The 20,909-nt window shown below is 40.1% G+C and overlaps 1 protein-coding gene across 7 annotated transcripts in view; it reads right to left on the reverse strand.

Annotated features, from left to right (window-relative positions):
* LOC105465317 (eva-1 homolog A, regulator of programmed cell death) overlaps positions 1-20,909 on the reverse strand; it is a 180,561-nt gene that overhangs the window by 31,225 nt on the left and 128,427 nt on the right. Inside the window, exon 1 of one of the 7 annotated variants that reach the window (XM_071076971.1) lies at positions 9,140-9,172. The exons of the other annotated variants lie outside the window; for them this stretch is intronic. The gene's annotated coding sequence lies outside the window, so the exon portion shown is untranslated. Of the gene's footprint in view, positions 1-9,139; positions 9,173-20,909 lie in introns of those variants that run through there. 7 annotated transcript variants of the gene reach the window in all.

The following is a 20,909-nucleotide window of genomic DNA, read 5'->3' on the forward strand; positions in this document are numbered from 1 at the left end:
CTTACTTTCTCACTTTCTCATTCTTCAATCTTCTCATTCAATCTTCTCAGCTTTCCAGAGAAATAGAGGGCACCCTACATGAACTCTAACTTTCCTCCCTTCCATCTCATTCTGACCTTCCTTCCTTCTGTCTCTAAGGAGTTTTCACCTGTGCTTTCAAATTATTTCCTCCTTCTTCCTACAGGACATGGTTCCATTAATGAATGATTCTTCTTTGACTTTCCCTTTTCTGGCTGATCTCCATCTCTCTATATAAATGGGTAGGCAGATAGATGGATTGATAGATAGACAGGTAGATAAATAGATAAGATGTATATAGAGTGATTACATATATTTGTATAATTCTCTTTCTCAAAATTTTAGTCTTTCACTTTCTCTTCACCTTCTTGCCCCATATATAAATACATATATATAAACACACATACATATATACATTCTATACTTATATACATACATATATAAATATACAATGTGTATATGTATGTATGCATGCATGTATATATGTATGTGTATATGAATATCTATTGTTTTTTCTCAAATACTTGCTCATTCTTTCCCAATCACTCTCTCAATCTATCTTTTGATCTACTGCCCTTATCTCTTTTTATCTACTATAAACTTAAGTAATTTCCCCCACCTTTAAACAATCTTCCCTTTGCTCAGCCTCTGCTGTAGTTTCTTATCACCCATTCTACTTCCCTTCACAGACATACATCTTCATAGGAGGTTATATTTCCTCTTTCCATTTCTTCCATCAGTCCATCCTTGGCCTAAAATATCTGGCTTCATATCCAGCCTATCTACCAAAGCATTGTTGGTAAGGTGGCCACGGTGAAACAATCAAGTCTGTGCTTCTAATGATTGCTCCAGCATGGAGACTATGAGCTCCTGGATGTCGAGGGGGCTCTTGTGTCCCATCCTTCTGCATTTGTGGTAGCTAACACAATTCCCGGCACATAAATGCATTAAAACAAATTTCTGTCTCAGTGATGGGAGTCAAGGTGTGTGGGGCTAAGATTGTCAGACATGGGCCTTAAAGCAGAATGAACAATGTCCTCAATGACACTGATATAACTCCTGAGACCTCAAGAAAAATCTTTTATTTGAACCTAAGAGAACTAGGGTTAAGAAATGATATGGTCCTCGACAAGACTCACTTGGTGGTGGCCACAGACCACAGGAATACCAATGCTGTTACAGCAGGGCTCTAACACAGAGCCCGAGGCCTTCACTTAGCACTATGCAGAGGTCAGTACCGAGGGTGGTTCACAAAAAGTTTCTAACTTTAACACACTGTGATGCTGTTAACCTGGAGGCTGCCTACCTTCCTATCCCAAGGCAGAGCTTGCTTGTCTTAAATCAATAAATATTTATTAAGCCCCACTAGAACCATTTATTTAGCAAGCACTCTGCAGCTATTAAGGAACTGAGAATTCTCTGAAGGTCCACATGTTACTCACCTCCATGCCCAGTGATTGACTCACAGGGCTTCCTTTGAATGACTAAGTCCAGAAATGAGCAAATGTGGTCAGCAATCTACCTACCTACACTACAAATCAAGTATAAATGCAATGTAAATTAAGTGGACAGTTGGGAAAAGAATAATTAATTTCAATAATAAGGTAGCAATGCAGAGGACCCATAAAGACTTCATAGAGAGGTAACATTCAAATTGAATGTTGAGCTACTGCATATTAATTTAACTACTGAGTATTAATTTAATAATGAATTATACTAATAGCTCACATTTATTGAGACCTTTCTCTTCAACCCGACAATTTGCAAAGTGCTATTTAATTTAAGTTTCATAACAGTCCCATGAGGTAGATGCTATTATCCTCATTTTTCAGATGGGAAAACTGAGCTATGGAGAGGTAAAGTTGCCCAAGATCACCTAGCTAGAAAATGATGAAGTTCAAATTTAAACAGTCCAACTCCAGTGCTCTTAACTTTGTTAGAGTAAAGAAAAGCACTGGAGACAGAGGGAAGAGCAGGAGCTAAAGTACATGGCGCATCTTTAGCATGGGAGCAAAGGGATAGGCAGAGAAACTGAACAGAAGTCAAAGCTGCAAAGGCAAAGTTGGAATTGCATTTTGGTAGATCTGCAGTGCCTTGCAGAAGTTGAGCTTTATTTTATGGACAGTAAATAATATTAACAGGAGAATGACATGGTCAGTTCTGCTTTGTAGGAAGAAAACACTGGCAGAAGTGTGGAGGATGTGTTGGAGAAGCCAGAGATGGTCTGAAAGACTTATTGGGGGTCTAACTCAGTAGCCCAGGTAAAGGATGATGAACACCAAAAACCAAGGAGATAAAGTAGCTGAAGAAGCCAGCAACCCAGAAACCCAACACAACTGGTGCAGAAAAAACAGACTCCCAAAACATGCCTGTTCTCTCTAGCCAGAGGACCAGGAAAGGAGTGTTCTAGCACGACAGAAAACTCTTGGACAATAGCCACTCTACTTCAGCCAAACATCATTTTAAAAAACAAAAAACCCATGGCCTCATCCACACCCACACCCATACCAGCAAAGCCTGAGTAGATAGCCTAGACTTTCACCCTTAAGACACTATAGCAAGAAACTCCAACACCCTTGCCAGAGTGATGTCAGAGAAGACCCAAGGGGAGAGATAAGACTTTCATCTGAGATAGCTGGTGAGCTACCTTCCCTGGCAATATCAGTAAGGACTACATGGGAAGCCTGGACATCTGCCCCCTCCTAGAAATAACTAGATAATCCTCCCCTTCTCCACTGGGGTATCTGAGGCAGCCTAGTCAGGACTCTCATCACTACCAGTGGTTATAAGCCCCACATCAATGGAGACCACATGGGATCCAGAACTCCCATCCCCATCCAGCAGTAATGAGGAGCCAATCAATTGATGCGAACACTAAGATGATAAGGGTAATAGAATTATCTGGTAAAGATTTTTAAACACCATGATTTTAAAAATACTTCAACAAGCAATTATGCACATGCTTAAAACAAATAAAGAAATTAAAAGCCTCAGCAAAGAAATAAAAAGTCTCTGCAAATAAAGAGAAGATATAAAGAAACAGAATTTTACAATTAAAAAAACACAATAATGAGCAGCATTTGGAGACTCACATTGTGAACTTTTGCTCCAAGAACCACCACAGGAACATACCAGGGAAACTGAAAGAATTCACAGACCCTTTGAAAGGAGTGGCTTGCTACTGCAAACTCCAAGAAACAGCCAAAAAAACAGCCAGTGCCCAAAGTGTAAGAGGAGGAAAGTCTGCCTCTGAACATACATCCTCACTGGGGAACCTGGAACTCTAGATCATGGAAGAAGGATTTAACTGTACCTAGAGCTGAAATGAATTTAGATAGCTGAGCAAAATACAAAAGTAGAAGAAGCCATGGGAAGTGCCCTGTAGGCACTCCTGGTCCCCAGGGAAGCCCAGCGAAGCCATTTCTGACTTTACCTCACAGGGTTCCTTGGGGAGGGCAGCCAGTGGAACTGGGGAAGGGCCACAGGAAGAAGGAGACTTCCGGCTGAACTGTATAATAATTTTGATCAAGTATGAATTTTCCTAGGCAGAATCTGAGGGGTGGGGGCGAATAGGAAGTGCAGATATGAGCACAGAAGCTGCTGCAGTCAGGGAGGGGTGAGGCCTGAACACTCTGCTTGCTTTCTCAGCAGGGAGGCTTGCAGCCTGGGGCAAGATCTCAGCCCTGTGCACCAGAGGCCTGTAAACAAATTCAGCTCTGTTGGTTGTTGGCAGGACTAAGACTGGCCTTGCTGGCTGTGTGGGAGCTGGGTAAGGTCTGTCACTATGAGCTTTCCCCCACTTCCCTGGCAATCTGTACGAAGCACCGGAAGCAGCCATAATCCTCCTTGGAACACAACTCCATTGGCCTGAGAACCACTGCCCCGTCCCCGCAAGGGGTCTCTGCAGGCACCACCCAAGAAGAGTCTGAGCTCAGGCACACCTAGCCCTACTCCCACGTGATGGTCTTTTTCTACCCACCTTGGTAGCTGAAGACAAAAGACATAAACTTGCAGGAGCTCTATAGCCCCCCCACCCCCGCCAGTGCCTGAGAAACCTGAATAGTTATCCCACTGACCTTAGGGCAAGCTTGCATTCCCCCATATTACCACAGCTGATGCTCTCTTGAAAGCGTCACCTCCTGGCTGGAGGACAACCAACTCAAGCCATTACAGCAACACATTACCGAACCACCCTGCTCCAAGAAAGGAGAAAACAACAGCTAATTTCACTGTCCATAATATCCTGGCTAACCAGAGGTCTTGAATCTGTCTATGTGACAACTTTGTTATAAGCATAACCAGTATTTAAGAAAACCAATGCACTAAACAAAACAATAACCAAGGACTCTCGCAGAATCCACTTCATTCTCCTGCTACCTCCACCAGAACAGGTGCTGGTATCCATGGCTGACAGACCTGAAGATAGATCACATCACAGAACTCTTTGCAGACACTTCCCAGTACCAGCCTGGAGCCCGGCAGCTCAGCAAAGCCTAACCCTAGTCCTAACCTTAAATATATATGCACCTAACACTGGAGATCCCAAATTTATAAAACAATTACCACTTGACCTAAGAAATGAGATAGACAGCAACATAATAATAGTGGGGAACTTCAATACCCCACTGACAGCACTAGACAGGTCATCAAGACAGAATATCAACAAAGAAACAATGGGCTTAAACTATACCCTAGAACAAATGAACTTAACAGATATTTACAGAATATTCTGCCCAACAACAGCAGAACATACATTCTATTCATCAGCACACAGAACATTCTCCAAGATAGACTAGACCACAAAACAAGTCTCAATTAATTTAAGAAAATCAAAATTATATTGACTACTCTCTCAGACCACAGTGGAATAAAACTGGAAATCAACTCCAAAAGGAACCCTCAAAACCATGCAAGTATATGGAAATTAAGTAATCAGCTCCTAAATGATCTTTGGGTCAACAATGAAATAAAGATGGAAATTTAAAAATTGTCTGAACTGAATAATAACGAAACAATCTATCACAACCTCTGGGATACAGCAAAAGTGGTGCTAACAGGAAATTTCACAGCATTAAATGCCTACATCAAAAAATCTGAAAGAGCTCAAATAGACCATCTAAGGTCACACCTCAAGGAACTAGAGAAACAAGAACAAACTAAACCCAAAACATAGGAGATGAAAAGAAATAACAAGGATTGCAATAGAACTAAATGAAATTGAAATAAACAAAAAACAATACAAAATATAAATGAAATAAAAAGCTGGTTATTTGAAAAGGTAAACAAAATTGTTAGACCATTCATGAGATTAACCAAGAAAAGAGAGACAATCCACATAAACTCAATTGGAAAAGAAACAGAAGATATTACAACTGATACAACAGAAATACAAAAGATCATTCAAGGCTACAATGAACACTTTTATGCGCACAGACTAGAAAATCTAGAGGGGATGGGTAAATTCCTGGAAATATACAGCCCTCCTGGATTAAACCAGGTAGAAATAGAAACTCTGAATAGATCAATAACAAGTAGCAAGATTGAAACAGAAACAAAAAAGTTGCCAAAAAAAAAAAAAATCCAGGACCAGATGGATTCGCAGCTGAATTCTACCAGGCGTTCAAAGAATTGGTACCAATATTGCTAAAACTATTCCAAAAGATAGAGAAAGAGAGAATCCTTCTGAAATCATTCTATGAAGCTACTATCAGCCTAATACCAAAACCAGGAAAAGGCATAACAAAATAGAAAACTACAGACCAATATGCCTGAAGAACACAGATGCAAAAACCCTCAACAAAATACTAGCTAACTGAATCCAACAGCATATCAAAAATAATAATAATAATACACCATGATCAAGTGAGTTTTATACCAGGGATGCAGGGATAGTTTAACATACACAGGTCAATAAATGTGAAACATCACATAAACAGAATTAAAAACAGAAATTATATGATCATCTCAATAGGTGCAGAAAAAAAATCTGACAAAATCTAGCATCCCTTTATGATTAAAACCCTCAGGAAAATCAGCAGGGTAGGGACATACCTTAAGGTAATAAAAGCCATCTATGACAAACCCACAGCCAATATTATACTGAATGGGGAAAAGTTGAAAGCATTCCCCCGAGAACTGAAACAAGACAAAAATGCCCGCTTTCACCACTTCAATTAAGCATAGTACTGGAAGTCCTAGTCAGAGCAATCAGGCAAGAGAAAGAAATAAAGGTCATTCAAATTGGTAAAGAGGAAGTCAAATGGTCACTGTTTGATGATGATATTATCATATACCTGGAAAACCCTCAGGACTCATCCAAAAAGATCCTAGAACTGATAAATGAATTCAGTAAGGTTTCAGGATACAAAATCAATGTATACAAATCAATAACACTGCTATACACCAACAGTGACTAAGCTGAGAATCAAATCAAGAACTCAACCAACTTTACAATAGCTGCAAAAACAAAAATAAAGTACTTAGGAATATACCTAAACAAGGAATATTCACGTTACTCCTGCAAGAATAGCCATAATTTAAAAATCAAAAACTAATAGATGTTGGCATGGATGTGGTGAAAAGAGAACATTTATACACTACTGGTGGGAATGTAAACCAGTACAACCACTATACGACAGTACAGAGATTCCTTAAAGAATGAAAAGCAGATCTGCCATTTGATCCAGCAGTCTCACTACTGAGTATCCACCCAGTGGAAAATAAATCATTATATGGAAAAGACACTTGCACATGAATGTTTGTAGCAGCAAAATTCGTAACTGCAAAAATATGGAACCAGCCCAAATGCTCATCAATCAACGAGTGGATAAAGAATATGTAGTTTTATATATATATATACACACACACACACACACACATATACACACACACATACATACACACACACACGCTATATATATAAAAATATATAAATACTATTCCATATATGATGGAATACTATTCAACCATAAAGAAATAATGACATTCTTAGCAACCTGGATCGAGTTGGAGACCATTATTCTAAGTGAAGTAACTCAGGAATAGAAAACCACACATTGTATGTTCTCACTTTTAAGTGAGAGCTAAGCTTATGAGGATGCAAAGGCATAAGAATAATACAGTGCAGTTTGGGGACTTCAGGGAAGGCTGGGAGGAGGGTAAGGGGTAAAAGACTATACATTGGGTACAGTGTACACTGCTTGGGTGATACTTTCACCAAAATCTCAGAAATCACCATTAAAAAACTAAAACTTATTCATGTAATGGCCGCACATGGTAGCTCACGCCTGTAATCCCAGCACTTTGGGAGGCCGAGGCGGGCAGATCACGAGGTCACAAGATCGCGACCATCCTGGCTAACACGGTGAAACCCTGTCTCTACTAAAAATACAAAAAAATTAGCCGGGCGTGGTGGCGGGCGCCTGTAGTCCCAGCTACTCGGGAGGCTGAGGCAGGAGAATGGCGTGAACCCAGGAGGCAGAGCTTGCAGTGAGCCGAGATCAGGAGCGAGACTCCGCCTCAAAAAAAAAAAAAAAAAAAAGAAAAGAAAAAAAAGAGCTTATCCGTGTAATTAAACAGCACCTGTTCCCCAAAAACTATTGAAATAAAAAAAAAATGTTTAAATAAAGAAAGGCTAGGACACCTGGCATATGAAAAGAACTAAAGAAATAAAGGAACTGAATAAGGAGATACTTGTAACACAGCCAGTGTTTATGTGAGTAAAACTTGGTATTGTAGGTCTGGTAATTAAAAGAAAACGTCATGTTTATTTTTATTAACAACAACAATAAAAGCCAACATTTATTAAGTACATTCCACACACTAAAAAAATACAATAACCAAAATAAAAGGCTCAAAATAAATAGATGGGCTCGATGGTAAATGGAGGAGGCAGAGGAAACAATAAGTGATCTGAAAGACAGAATAATAGAAATTACTTAGTTGAACTACAGAGAGAAAACAGACTGGAAAAAAAATGAACAGAGTCTTAGGGATCTTTGAGATTATTACAAAAGACCTAACATTTGTGTCATTGGAGCTCCAGAATGAAAGAAGGATGAAGAGGAACTGAGAAAGTAATCAAAGAAATAATGACTTTTAAAAAACCAAATTTGTCAAGAAACATAAACTTATAGATTCAAGAAGCTGAGCAAATCTCAAATGGAATAAATCCAAAGAAATCCATGTGAAGACACACTGTAATTTAACTTTTGAAAACTAAAGACTAAAGAGGCTGGGTGTGGTGGCTCAAGCCTGTAATCCCAGCACTTTGGGAAGCCAGGGTGGGCAGGTTACTTGAGCTCAGGTGTTTCAGACCAGCCTACGTAATATGGCAAAACCCCGTCTTCACTAAAAATACAAAAATTAGCTGGGTATGGTGGCATGCACCTGTGGGTCCCAGCTACTCAGGAGGCTGAGGTGGGAGGATCACTTGAGCCTCGGAGGTCGAGACTGCAGTAAACCGAGATTGCCCCACTGCACTATAGCCTGAGTGACACAGAGTGAGACCTTGAGAAGGAGAAGGAGAAGGAGAAGGAGAAGGAGAAGGAGAAGGAGAAGGAGAAGGAGAAGGAGAAGGAGAGGAAGAGGAAGAGGAAGAGGAAGAGGAAGAGGAAGAAGAAGAAGAAGAAAAGAAAACCAAAGACCAAAAAAAAAAAAAATTGAAAGCTGCCTGAGAAAAATGACGTCTTAGCTACAGGGAAAAAACAATTCAGAACACAGAGGGTTTCTCATTGGAAACCATGGAAGTCAAAAGGCAGTAAGTAGCACAATATATATTTCAGGGGCTGAAAGAAATGAACTGTGAATCCAGAATCAATACCCAGCAAAACTCCCCTTCAAGATGTAGGGGAAACCAGACATTCTCCAATGAAGGAAAACTAAGAGAATTTGTCACCAGCAGACCTACCCAAAAAGAATTACTAAAGTCCTCTAAACGGAAAGAATTTTTTAAAGATGTCATGAAATATCAAGAAGAAAGCACAAATATAGGTAAATACAGTAGGCTTTCTTTTTCCTCATGAGTTTTCTAAATTGTATTTAACAGTTGAAGCAAAAATGTTGACACTTTCTGATGTGGTTCTGAATGTATGTAAAGGCGGCCAGGCACAGTTACTCACACCTGTAATCCCAGCGATTCAGGAGGCAGAGGCAGGAGGGTCACTTGATACCAGGAATTTCGACCAGCCTGGGCAACATGATGAGACCCCAATCTCTAAAAAAAAATAATTAATATTTTATTTTATTTTATTTATTTTTGAGATGGGAGTCTCACTCTGTCGCCCAGGCTTGAGTGCAGTGGGGCGATCTCGGCTCACTGCAAGCTCCACCTCCCGGGTTCACGCCATTCTCCTGCCTCAGCCTCCTGAGTAGCTGGGACTATAGGCGCCCGCCACCACGCCCGGCTAATTTTTTTTTGTATTTTTAGCAGAGACGGGTTTCACCGTGTTAGCCACCATGGTCTCCATCTCCTGACCTCATGATCCGCCCGCCTCGGCCTCCCAATAATTTAAAAAAATACTTAGCAGGGCATGGTAGCAAATGCCTACAGTCTCAGCTACTCCGAGGCAGTAAGATTGCTTAAGCCCAGGAATTCGAGCCTGCAGTGAGCTATGATTGTGCCACTGCACTCCAGTTTGGGCAGCAGAGAGAGACCTTGTCTCAAAAATAAAATAAAATTGTTAAAATGAAAAATTAATGTATGTAAAGGAAATATTTAAGACACACTTTGGAGTAGGGCAAAGGGAACCAAAGCAGGGTAAGGTTTTTATGTTTCACTCAAACTGGTGAAATGGCACCAGCAGACGGTAAATAGCCATATATATATATACACACACACACACATATATATATATAACAACCACTAGAAAAACTGTATGAAGAAATATATTTAAAAATACTACAAACAAATCAAAATGGGATTCTAAAACAATGTTCAAGTAACTAAAAAAAAAAAAAAAGAAAACAGAGAAACAAACAAACAAAAAACAGAAGACAAAAGACAAAATGGCAGACGTCAGCCCTAACATCTCAATACTGACATTAAGTGTAAATAATCTGAACACACCAATTAAAGATAGCTATTGGCAAAGTGGATTTTAAAAATGACCCTTTGTCGGATGCATAGTTTGCAAATATTTTCTCTCATTCTGTAGGTTGTTTGTTACTCTGTTAATACTTCTTTTGCTCTGAGGAAGCTTTTTAGTTTAATTGGGTCCCATTTATTTCTTTTGTTTCTGTTGCATCTGCTTTTGGGGTCTTAGTCACAGATTCTTTGCCTCAGTCAATGTCTGAAAGAGTTTTCCTAGGTTTTCTTCTAGCATTCTTATGGTTTCAGATACTATATTTAAGTCTTTAATCCATCTTGACTTAATTTTTGTATATGGTGAGAGATAGGGATCTAGTTTAATTCTTTTACATGTGACTATCCAATTTTCCCAGCACCATCCACTGAATAGGGTATCCTTTCCCTAGTTTATATTTTTGTGTGCCTTGTCAAAGATCAGTCCAGAATCTCCAAGTCAAACAAATCAGCAAGAAAAAAAATCCCATTAAAAAGTGAGCAAATGATATAAATAGAAATTTCTCAAAAGAGGATATACAAATGGCCAACAAATATATGAAAAAATGCTCAACATCACTTATCATCAGAGAAATGCAAATTAAACTCACAATGAGATATCACTTATCCTCACTGGAATGGCCATTATTAAAAAGTCAAGAAGCAATAGATGGCATAGATATGGCAAAAAAAAAAAAAAAAGGAAACTTGTTTATACACTGCTGATGGGAGGGTAAATTAGAACAACCTCTATGGAAAACCATATGGAGTTTTCTCAAATAACTAAAAGTAGATCTACCATTTGATGAAGCAATCCCACTACTGGGTATCTACCCGGAGGAAAAGAGATCATTATATAAAAAGACACTTGCACACATATGTTTACTGCAGCACAATTCACAATTGCAAGATATGGAATCAACCTAAGTACCATCAACCAATGAATAAATAAAGTGTGGTGGGTATGTAATTCATTCATCAGTTGAATGCCATAAAAAGAATAAAATAATGTCTTTTGCAGCAACTTGAATAGAACTGGAGGCCATTATTCTAAGTGAAATAACTCAAGAATGGAAAACCAAATACCATGTGTTCTCACTTACAAGTAGGAACTAAGCTATGGGTACACAAAGGCATACAGTGGTATAATAGACAGTGGAGACTCAGAATGGGGAAGGGTAGAGGGAGTGAGAGATGAAAACCTACCATTGGGTACAACACACACTATTCAGGTGATGGATACACTAAAATCCTAGACTTTACCACTGTATGATTCATCCATGTAACCAAAAGATACTTGTACCTCTAAAGCTATTGAAATAAAATGTTTTTTAAAACGATGTCCCAACTATACACTATAAGAAATTATGAAAAACCTTTCTTTGATTATTTTCTCAGTGCTAGGATTACTGGCACCACACCCAGCCACTGCCAGTATTGTTATATATGAAGTTAGTTTCTTACAGAGTATAGTTGGGACATGGTTTTTATAGCCAAGGCGGGCAGATTGCTTGAGCCCAGGAGTTAGAGACCAGCCTGGGCAACATGGTGAAACCCCGTCTCTACAAAAAATACAAAAATTAGCCAGGCATGGTAATGCACATCTGTAGTCCCAGCTACTCAGGAGGCTGAGCGGGGAGGATGGCTTGAGCCCAGGTGGTAGAGGTTGCAATGAGCTGAGAGCATGCCACTGCACTCTAGCCTTGCAACAGAGCAAGACCCTGTCTTAAAAACAAAACAAAGCAAAAAAACCCGCCCCCCCCCAAAATAAAACAAAACACAAAAACAATATTGTCAGGTTTAAAGAAAAGGGATCAAAATCTTATATTATGCAACCATTAACCAAAAGAAAATGAGTCTAAATTGATATGTATTAAGTTTGTGAAATAGACTTTAGAACAAAGAAAATTACCAGAGGGTCTTTGAAAAAAAAAATCTATAAAATCGACAAACCTTTAGCAAGACTGACCAAAAAAGAAAGAAGTTACAAATTACCAATGTCAAAAACAAAACAGTAGATATCACTAACAGACCCTGCAGATAACAAAATAGTAAAGAAATACTAGGAACAACTCCTACACACTTCAGTTTGACAATTCAGACAAAATGAACCAGTTCCTTGAAAAACACAAAGTACCACAACTCATCCAATATGACAGAGATAATTTGAATAGCCCCATAGCTATTAAAGAATTGAATTCGTAATTTTAAAACTTATACCACCCCCCCCCAAACTTCAGGCCTAGATGGTTTCACTAGAAAATTCTAACAAATGTTTAAAGAAGAATTAACACGAGTTCTACACAATCTCTTCCAGAAAATCAGAGAAGAGGGGGATACTTCCCAATGCATTTCATGAAGCTAGCATTACACAGATACCAACTCCAGATAAAGATAGTGCAAAAAAAGAAAACTCAGAACCATCAGGAACATAGATACAATAAAAAAATCCTTAGCACAATATTAGCAAATAGAATTCAGCAACATATAAAAAGGATTTTTTTCATAGTGACTTTTTATGACATGACTATATGGGGCTTATTTAAAAAATGCAAGGCTTATTCAAAAATCAATTGATGTAATGTGCCATTAGTAATAGGCTAAAGAAGAAAAGTCGTGTTACTTGATGCAGAAAATTTTTTCAAAAATTCAACACCCATTCACGATTTTTAAAAAATTCTCAGAAAACTATGAATAGAGGAGAATTGCCTCAACTTGATAAAGAGCATCTACAAAAGACCTATAGCTAATATTATACTTCATGATGAGATACTCAATGTTTACTCGCCAAGATCAGAAATTAGGTAAAGATGCCCACCCTCCCCACTCTTAAATCAACATAGCACTGTAAGTTCTAACCATTACATTGAGGCAAGAAAAGGAACTAAAAGACACACAGATGAGAAAGAAAGAAATAAAACTGTCCCCATTTGCAAGTGATATGGCTGTCTGTAGAGATCCCAAGGAATCTACCCAAAAAACCTCCAGGTACATTTTTCCTTCCAAATGTCATGTTAAAATGTGTTCTCCAATGTTACAGGTGGGACCTAGTGGGAGGTATTTGGATCATGGAGATGGATCCCTCATGAATGGCTTGGTGTTGCCCTTGTGGTAATGAGTGAGTTCTCATTCTATTAGTTTATGCAAGAGCTGACTGTTTAAAATAGCCTAGCATCTATCTTGCTCCTTCTTACGATATAACATGACTGCTGTCCCTTAGTCTTCTGCTATGAGTAAAAGCTTCCTGAGGCCTCACCAGAAGCCAAGCAGATGCTGATGCTATGCTTGTACAGTCTGCAGAATGATGGGCCAAATAAACATCTTTTCTTTATATTACCCAGCCTCAGATGTTCCTTCTGCAAAACAGACTAATACACCTCTTAAAACTAGTGAGTTCAGTGGGGCATGGTGGCTCACACCTGTAATCCCAGCACTTCAGGAGACTGAGGCAGGTGGATCACCTAAGGTCAGGAGTTCGAGACCAGCCTGACCAATATGGTGAAACCCTGTCTCTACTAAAAATATGAAAGTTAGTTGGGCATGGTGGCATGCGCCTGTAGTCCCAGTTCCTCTGGAGGCTGAGACAGGAGAACTACTCGAACCTGGGAGGCGGAGGTTGCACCACTGGGAGCCAAGATCGCACCACTGGGAGCCAAGATCGCACCACTGCACTCCAGCCTGGGTGACAGAGCGAGACTCAATTCCCCACAAAAAAATTTAAAATAAAATAAAACTAGTGAGTTCAGCAAGGTTGCAGGCAACACAAACTTATAAAAAATCAACTGTATTTCCATATACTAAGAGTGAACACTAAAGTTAAAAAATATAACACCATTTACTGTTGCTTAAAGAATGAAATACAGTCCTGCATCACATTAATGAAGTTTTGGTCAATGACAGCCATGTTGTATAAATGAGATCACAATATGCAACCTTTTGGGATTGGGTACATGAATATTTATAGTAGCTGTATTCGCAATAGCCCAAAACTGGAAACAATTCATATGTCCCTCAAAGAGTAAATGTTTAAACAAACTGTAGTACCTCTATACCATGTAATACTACTCAGCAACAAAAAAAGAACAAACTGTTGATACACAAGGCAACCTGGATGAATTCCAGAGGATTATTCTGAATTTAAAAACCCAATCCCAAAAGGTTGCATATTGTATGATTTCATTTATACAATATTCTTGAAATGACAAAATTACAGAAATAGGGAATAAATTAGTAGTTTTCATAGGTTAAGGAAGGACTGGGGTGAGAAAGAAAGTTATCGTAGCTAAAAAATAGCAACATGAGAAATCCTTGTGATGATGCAAATGTTCTGTATCTTGACTCTATCAATGTCAACATCCTGGTTGTGATATTGTACTACAGTTTTGCATGATGTCATCATTGGGGAAACTAGTTACACGGAACATGGGAGCTCTGCATTATTTCTTGTGACTATGTATAAATTTAAAATTATCTCCAAAAAAAGTCTAATTAAAAATACATTTTAATGCATAACCATCCTCCTGAATCATAATCTGCCATTAAATCTTGAGAAATATTGATCTAAAAGTTCAACCAGTATATTAGGGGAAATATCCTCTTTCTCATGAGGAACAGCTGAAGGGACAGAAAATGTTTTATCTTGGGAAATCCTAAAGAAAATTATGAGAGTTTTCTTTTTCCAGAATACGAAGGGATTACACACATGAAATTAAACTTGGTGTGCTGCCAGTAAACAGAACACAGGCTGACGTACAAGAAAATGCACAAGCTTCAGGATTAACCAAGCATGGGTTTAAACCCAAGCTCCACCATGCCCTATTTTTAAGACTAGACAAGTTAGTTAACCTCCCCGACCTCCCATTTCCTCATCTTTAAAACAAGGCTAATGATTCCCACCTCAATCCATCAATCAGCATCTAAGTAAAGAAATAGACACTACTTCAGTATTTTCAACAGAAAGAATTTAATGCAGGGAATTAGTGGCAGTGGTGAAGATAGAAATATAGGTTATAGGTGATAGAAAAGCTGAGATTTGAAGATTATTGCGATAGATGACAGTCAAGAGTATAAAGATCTTCTTAAGTTCATATAACCTTGCATACTTACTAAGGATCAGGCAAAATGTGAAAAGTAAAAAATGAAACAATTTTAAAAAATGAAAAATAAAAACAATTAAGTTTGTCTGACTTTAAAAAGATAAAATTAGTTGGAGTAAGGTCTTGGGATGGGGTTATGAAAAAATCAGATATTAGCAATAGTAGGCAGTGCGTAATTGAAGGCATAAAGGTAGGAGGCAATGTTGCCAGAGCCCAGGAGCCAGAGTCACCAGGAAGAATCTGGAACCATGGAGGACACAAATAGTGGGAGCTGGAGCCATAGAGGAGATGCAGACACTGCTGGCAAGGATGATTTCAGATGGGAGAGAGGGAAGAAATTATCTGTTTTCCTCTTTTCACTACCTTGCAAACTTCCAAGGGTGCAGCAACTTTCCTCTAGCAGGAAGCCATAGATATGGAGCCTGGGGAAGGCAGCCTTCCAGGTCAGCCACTGCTATCAAGGGCAGAGCAAGAATCAGAAGATAGACACACCTAGGTGTGGCCCACTCACAGGGTGTTTGTGAGGATGCAGGGCTTGTAAGATACCTGGCACAGAGTAATAGGTGCTCAAGAAATGGCAATTATTATTTTTCAGTGCCAATGTTGCATGATGACATTTAGAGCCACATTTTCTCATCATTTCATATCTGAATAGACGGAAGCACAAGCTGGGGCTCATGCCATGTAGACTTTGCCAAGAGTACTTATTTTTTCCAAATGAGCAGCACATCTGAGAAATGTGAAAAGCAGGCCTGTCCTAAAGTTTCATTGTATAAAGCAAATGTTGAGTTTCCACAGCTGCTGGCTTCAGCCTACACAGAGGAATAGTTTTCATGAAATGTTAATCTCGGAGAAAGCCACACTGGGGTAAGCTTGCAGAGTAATTCAAGCAATATGTGCAAAATTTATTTAGCGTTTGGCTGGGCATGGTTTTAATTATGTGAAGTCTTCAGAATGAGAAGAAAGTGATTGAAGATGTTTAACTAAGTCAGTCATGGAGGCTGTGGATGCTCTAAGACTCTCTCCAACTTTGGTTTATTTGGGCAGTCCCCAAACTATAAATACAAAGGAAGCTCCCATGGAATCAGATGATGGCACTGTAAGAATCAAGATGCAGCTAGCAGTAAAAACAGAAGACGCCAACACCTGCAGTCCAGAGAACTCCAGTGTAACATAAAGGCGGGTGTCTATTCATGGTTCCCTACAACCAAGGTAGGGACAGAAAGGTGAGAATCCACAGGACTGTCCAAAACCTGGGAAGCAGCATGCAAGACGCTTTCATCAAAGGTCCCGTGTGAGTACAAGATGCAGAGTGTGTTGTGTACCTGATGGACATCTCATACTTCCTGGGAGTCACTGGCATGGTGTGATGTTGAACGTGAGGTGGCATCTGGAAGTGCAGAGAGGGCCAGGACCCCTCCCTGAGGACAACACAGGCATGGGGATGGACTGGGCCTTGCATACAGTAGAGCTGAGCCAACCTGCAGGGTTTTAAAACTGTCAACAACCAGCAGCCACAAAATGTCCCCTTGGCTGATGGAACAGATAGAAGACTCAGAAGTTTTTTTTAAAGACTGGTTTTCAGACTCTAGGTTCTGTTCATAAATATTAGGGCCCTAGCACCAGCCTGGAGGGAGAGGTTTCTATCCCAAGAGGGACTATACGAGTTGGAACCTCAGAAAGGGACCACTAATTTTCAGAGATAATCAAAAGCTAGTCCTGTGAGGTAAGACATAGGAGATGGAGATGGGCAAGGAGGTTCTCATGATCAGTCCATAGAATTGATGCCCTAATCTCTATGCCCTCACGGGGGTCAGGGAGACCTGCTGAGTTATTTACTGCTTCAAGTAAGATAAGTCTGGGCATCAAGGTGGGCTGGTCCTAGCTAGGAGGAGTGGAGGAGGAAGCTAGACTGTGCTGACCTGGAGTCCAGAACACTGAGGTTATTGGGGGAGGAGTCTCCACTTGCGCTTCCCAGAGATCCCTCCAGTTCAACATGTTCTAAGTTCATTCCCCCAGCTTACCTGCCTCCTCTTTTCTGTACAGTGTTCATAGTATCCTGAGGATTCCAGTCACACAGGCTCAAACCTGAGGATCATCCTGGACCCTTCCTGTCCCTTGCCCTGAAAATCCTACCTCCTATCCTTTCTAACCCTCCATCCCCACTGTCACTCCCCTAATTCAGAAATTTCTCTTCTTTCATCCCCCCTCCACCCCATCTCATATAGTGGTGTGATATGATTCGGCTCTGTGTCCCCACCCAAATCTCACCTTGTATTTCCCATAATCCCCATGTGTTATGGGAGGGACCCGGTGGGAGATGATTGAATCATGGGGGTGGGTCTTTCCCATGCTGTTCTTGCAATAGTGAATGGGTCTCACGAGATCTGATGATTTTAAAAATGGGAGTTTCTCTTCACAAGCCCGCTCTTTGCCTGCTGCCATCCACGTAAGATGTGACTTGCTCCTCCTTGCCTTCTGCCATGACTGTGAGGCCTCCCCAGCCACGTGGAACTGTAAGTCCAATGAACCTCTTCCTTTTGTAAATTGCCCAGTCTCTAGTATGTCTTTATCAACAGTGTGAAAACAGACTAATACATGGTGCCAGGCTGAGCATGTGGAAACAGTGTTCTAACAATGCCACTCATCTGTTCCAAAATTGCCAAAGGGTCCACATTGCCTAGAGTGAAATTCAAACGTTGAGTCTGTAAATCAAAGCACTTCACGAGTTCTTACCAACCTACCTTTCCATCACAGCCCAACATCAGGCAAACAGAACCACTCTCTTCTCTGTTCATTTCCCACTTGGTTCTACTTCTGGGTTTAGCTCTGCTTGGCATGTGTTTTCCTGCATCACTGCATTTCCGAGTCTTACCCACCCTTCAAAGTTCATGTCACATCACCACCTGCAAGAACATTCTCTGATCCTCTCCTGCATGCATAATCACTCCCTCTTTTGGACTCCTGCAACCCTGTGTGCCACTCTTTCACATTGAGTAAAAGTATGTGCTTTTCATATGTTTCCATTGGGCGATAAGCTCTTTGAAAATAAGGGCCTTACATCAGATTCACCCTTCATGGAGAAGACGTAGGGAGACCCAAGAACTTTGAGTTTGGCTGGTTTATAGGAAATGTAACAAAGTTTGGGGGAATAATTTTGGAAAGGTAGGTTGGAATCATATTGTGACTTCAGGGTAATAGTTAAAAGTGCTTGGGAGTCATCTGCAGAAGTATGAAGCTAGATGAGGCAATCCTGAGAAAAAATATCAAATGTGAAGGGAAAGTGCCCATCCCTGGAACCACAGGAAACACTAGCCTGCAAGTGTCCACTGGAAAATAAAAAAAAATCATAGAGACTGGCAGGAAATGGCTGTAGAGAATGGAAGTCAATCACAACATCCATACCACATTGGGCATAAAAAGAATTTCAGCCCTGTTGGTCAATCACAATACATGCACTTGAATAATTCTGACCAAATCCTGTATGGCTTTTTTCTCTAGAATTGCAAATAGGGAAGACCATGCTGACAGACTTGTGGATCCTTAATTCAGGGTATTTTAAAAGGCAATCACTTGCCAACATTCTATTCCTAATCAGTGGGGCCTCCCGAGCCCAGTACACTAGAGGCATCTACAAATGTGGAGAACTCGCAGAAGTAAGGCCTGACCAAGGAACACACAAATGGGAACAAGGAGCATTCCTGGTCATCTGATTTGTTTCTGTGTTGGCTTCCCAGTCCCAAAAGTGACTTCTAAGGTCATTACAATTATTAAAACGAGAGAACAAGCACACGGACCCTGAGAAAGTCAGCAGGAAGTGAGTGGCAAAATAAAACAAAACAAAACAAAAACCTTGACCTGGAAGTCTGGAAGCCCAGAGCAGCACCCCTGCCCTACCCCGCAAGGAGCTGGAGGGGAGAGAAGTTCTGAGTGGGAAGTGTGCCAGCCTCCCTGGGTGGGACCTGTGTGGCTTCTTAGGGAAGTGGGTGGCTTCTACCTGAGACCTTCCTAATCATTCCTCGCCAGGGGAACTAGTCCCACAACCACATAGGACTTACCCTGTGTCAGTTCAATTTAATTCAGCACAGACAAACTGCTGAGCTCCCCGGAGGTGAAAGCCCTGACCTGAGCAGATGTTTACCTGATCAAAACAGGGAGGTCTTCCCAAGCCAACCCTGATAAAGGTCCCACCTGAGACCACAATTTTCTTTTTTTTTTTTTTTTTTTTGAGACGGAGTCTCGCTCTGTCGCCCAGGCTGGAGTGCAGTGGCCGGATCTCAGCTCACTGCAAGCTCCGCCTCCCGGGTTCGGGCCATTCTCCTGTCTCAGCCTCCTGAGTAGCTGGGACTACAGGCGCCCGCCACCTCACCCGGCTAGTTTTTTTGTATTTTTTTAGTAGAGACGGGGTTTCACCGTGTTAGCCAGGATGGTCTCGATCTCCTGACCTAGTGATCCGCCCGTCTCGGCCTCCCAAAGTGCTGGGATTACAGGCTTGAGCCACCGCGCCCGGCCAAGAGACCACAATTTTCTTACACCTTACTCTAATACAACGGAGGTCAACTTATTCATTTCAAGGGTTCTAGAAATGTTTGATTCAAACTATATTTTAAAAATATTTTTAAAATGGTAAACATAGACAAGTGTGTGATACCAAATGTGAACAATCATGTGAACCCCAGTGGTTCACATGAGCCACAGGCTATAATATACTCATGCCTGCTTCAGAATAAAGGTTCTTCTGCCAAAACCATGAATATGTTGGAACACATGTAGATGTGTCATTAATTGGGAAAGCTGTAGTTCCAAAAAGATCTTTCAACAGTTCAGATCCATGCAAGTATTCTGATGCTGTAAAATTATATGAGCAAGTATACTACCATCACCCCGGCCCCCTAACGCCATGCTCGATTAAAGGCCAGGAAGGACTCAGGGACTTCCTTGGAATGTATGCTCTTATAAAGACATAACACTAAACTATACAGTAATATGCGACCACATAACATGTTGTACCATGGTAAGTATTGCCAGTAGCATTATTATTAGTATTACCAGTAGCACGCTTATTTTGATCTTAGACTGATCTTAGACTGATTGGCAGACATTAAAAAAATCTGAACAAGACCAACAGCAATGCAGGGCCATTCTATTACTGCTTCTCTTGTGGCCGATAGTGTCAATGATGAAACTGACAACTGAAGTTTGAGCTCAAAATGCCAGATTAAACATGTTTTGCTGTGTTAAAGGCTTTAAGTGATTACTACAGAGAAACAAACACTGGAGTTTCTGAAAAAAAATTAATAACATAATTAACTTCTCATGATGATACGACACAATTTTGAGAAGAATTTTCTGCCAAAGATATAAATTGGTGAATCTAAGTGAAAGAATCTGTTCCTTTGCATTAGACCTCTTATAATTAAACAATTGTTACATAGTGTTAGTGAGTCAACATTAAAACCAATTCCTATATTTTTCATGTTTCTAGATCATTGAAATCAGAATAGCCTGAATCTGTAAGGTATCCTGTTTAAAAGTGCTATAATTTCCAATATCTAGTTGTTGCACGTTGTACAACCAATATAAAATACAGGGGTGTACTTGATAGTGAGAATCTCATGAGGCTGCAATGTTCATCCCAAAACCTCAATTTCAAATTTTCATAACATTCTCATTGTTTTCATTAACTGTATGTTAAAAACTAAATTTATCAAACTAATATAAATAACAAAATGTCG

This window comes from Macaca nemestrina, chromosome 13 (genome assembly GCF_043159975.1).
Source record: "Macaca nemestrina isolate mMacNem1 chromosome 13, mMacNem.hap1, whole genome shotgun sequence".
Classification (NCBI taxonomy): Eukaryota; Metazoa; Chordata; class Mammalia; order Primates; family Cercopithecidae; genus Macaca; species Macaca nemestrina.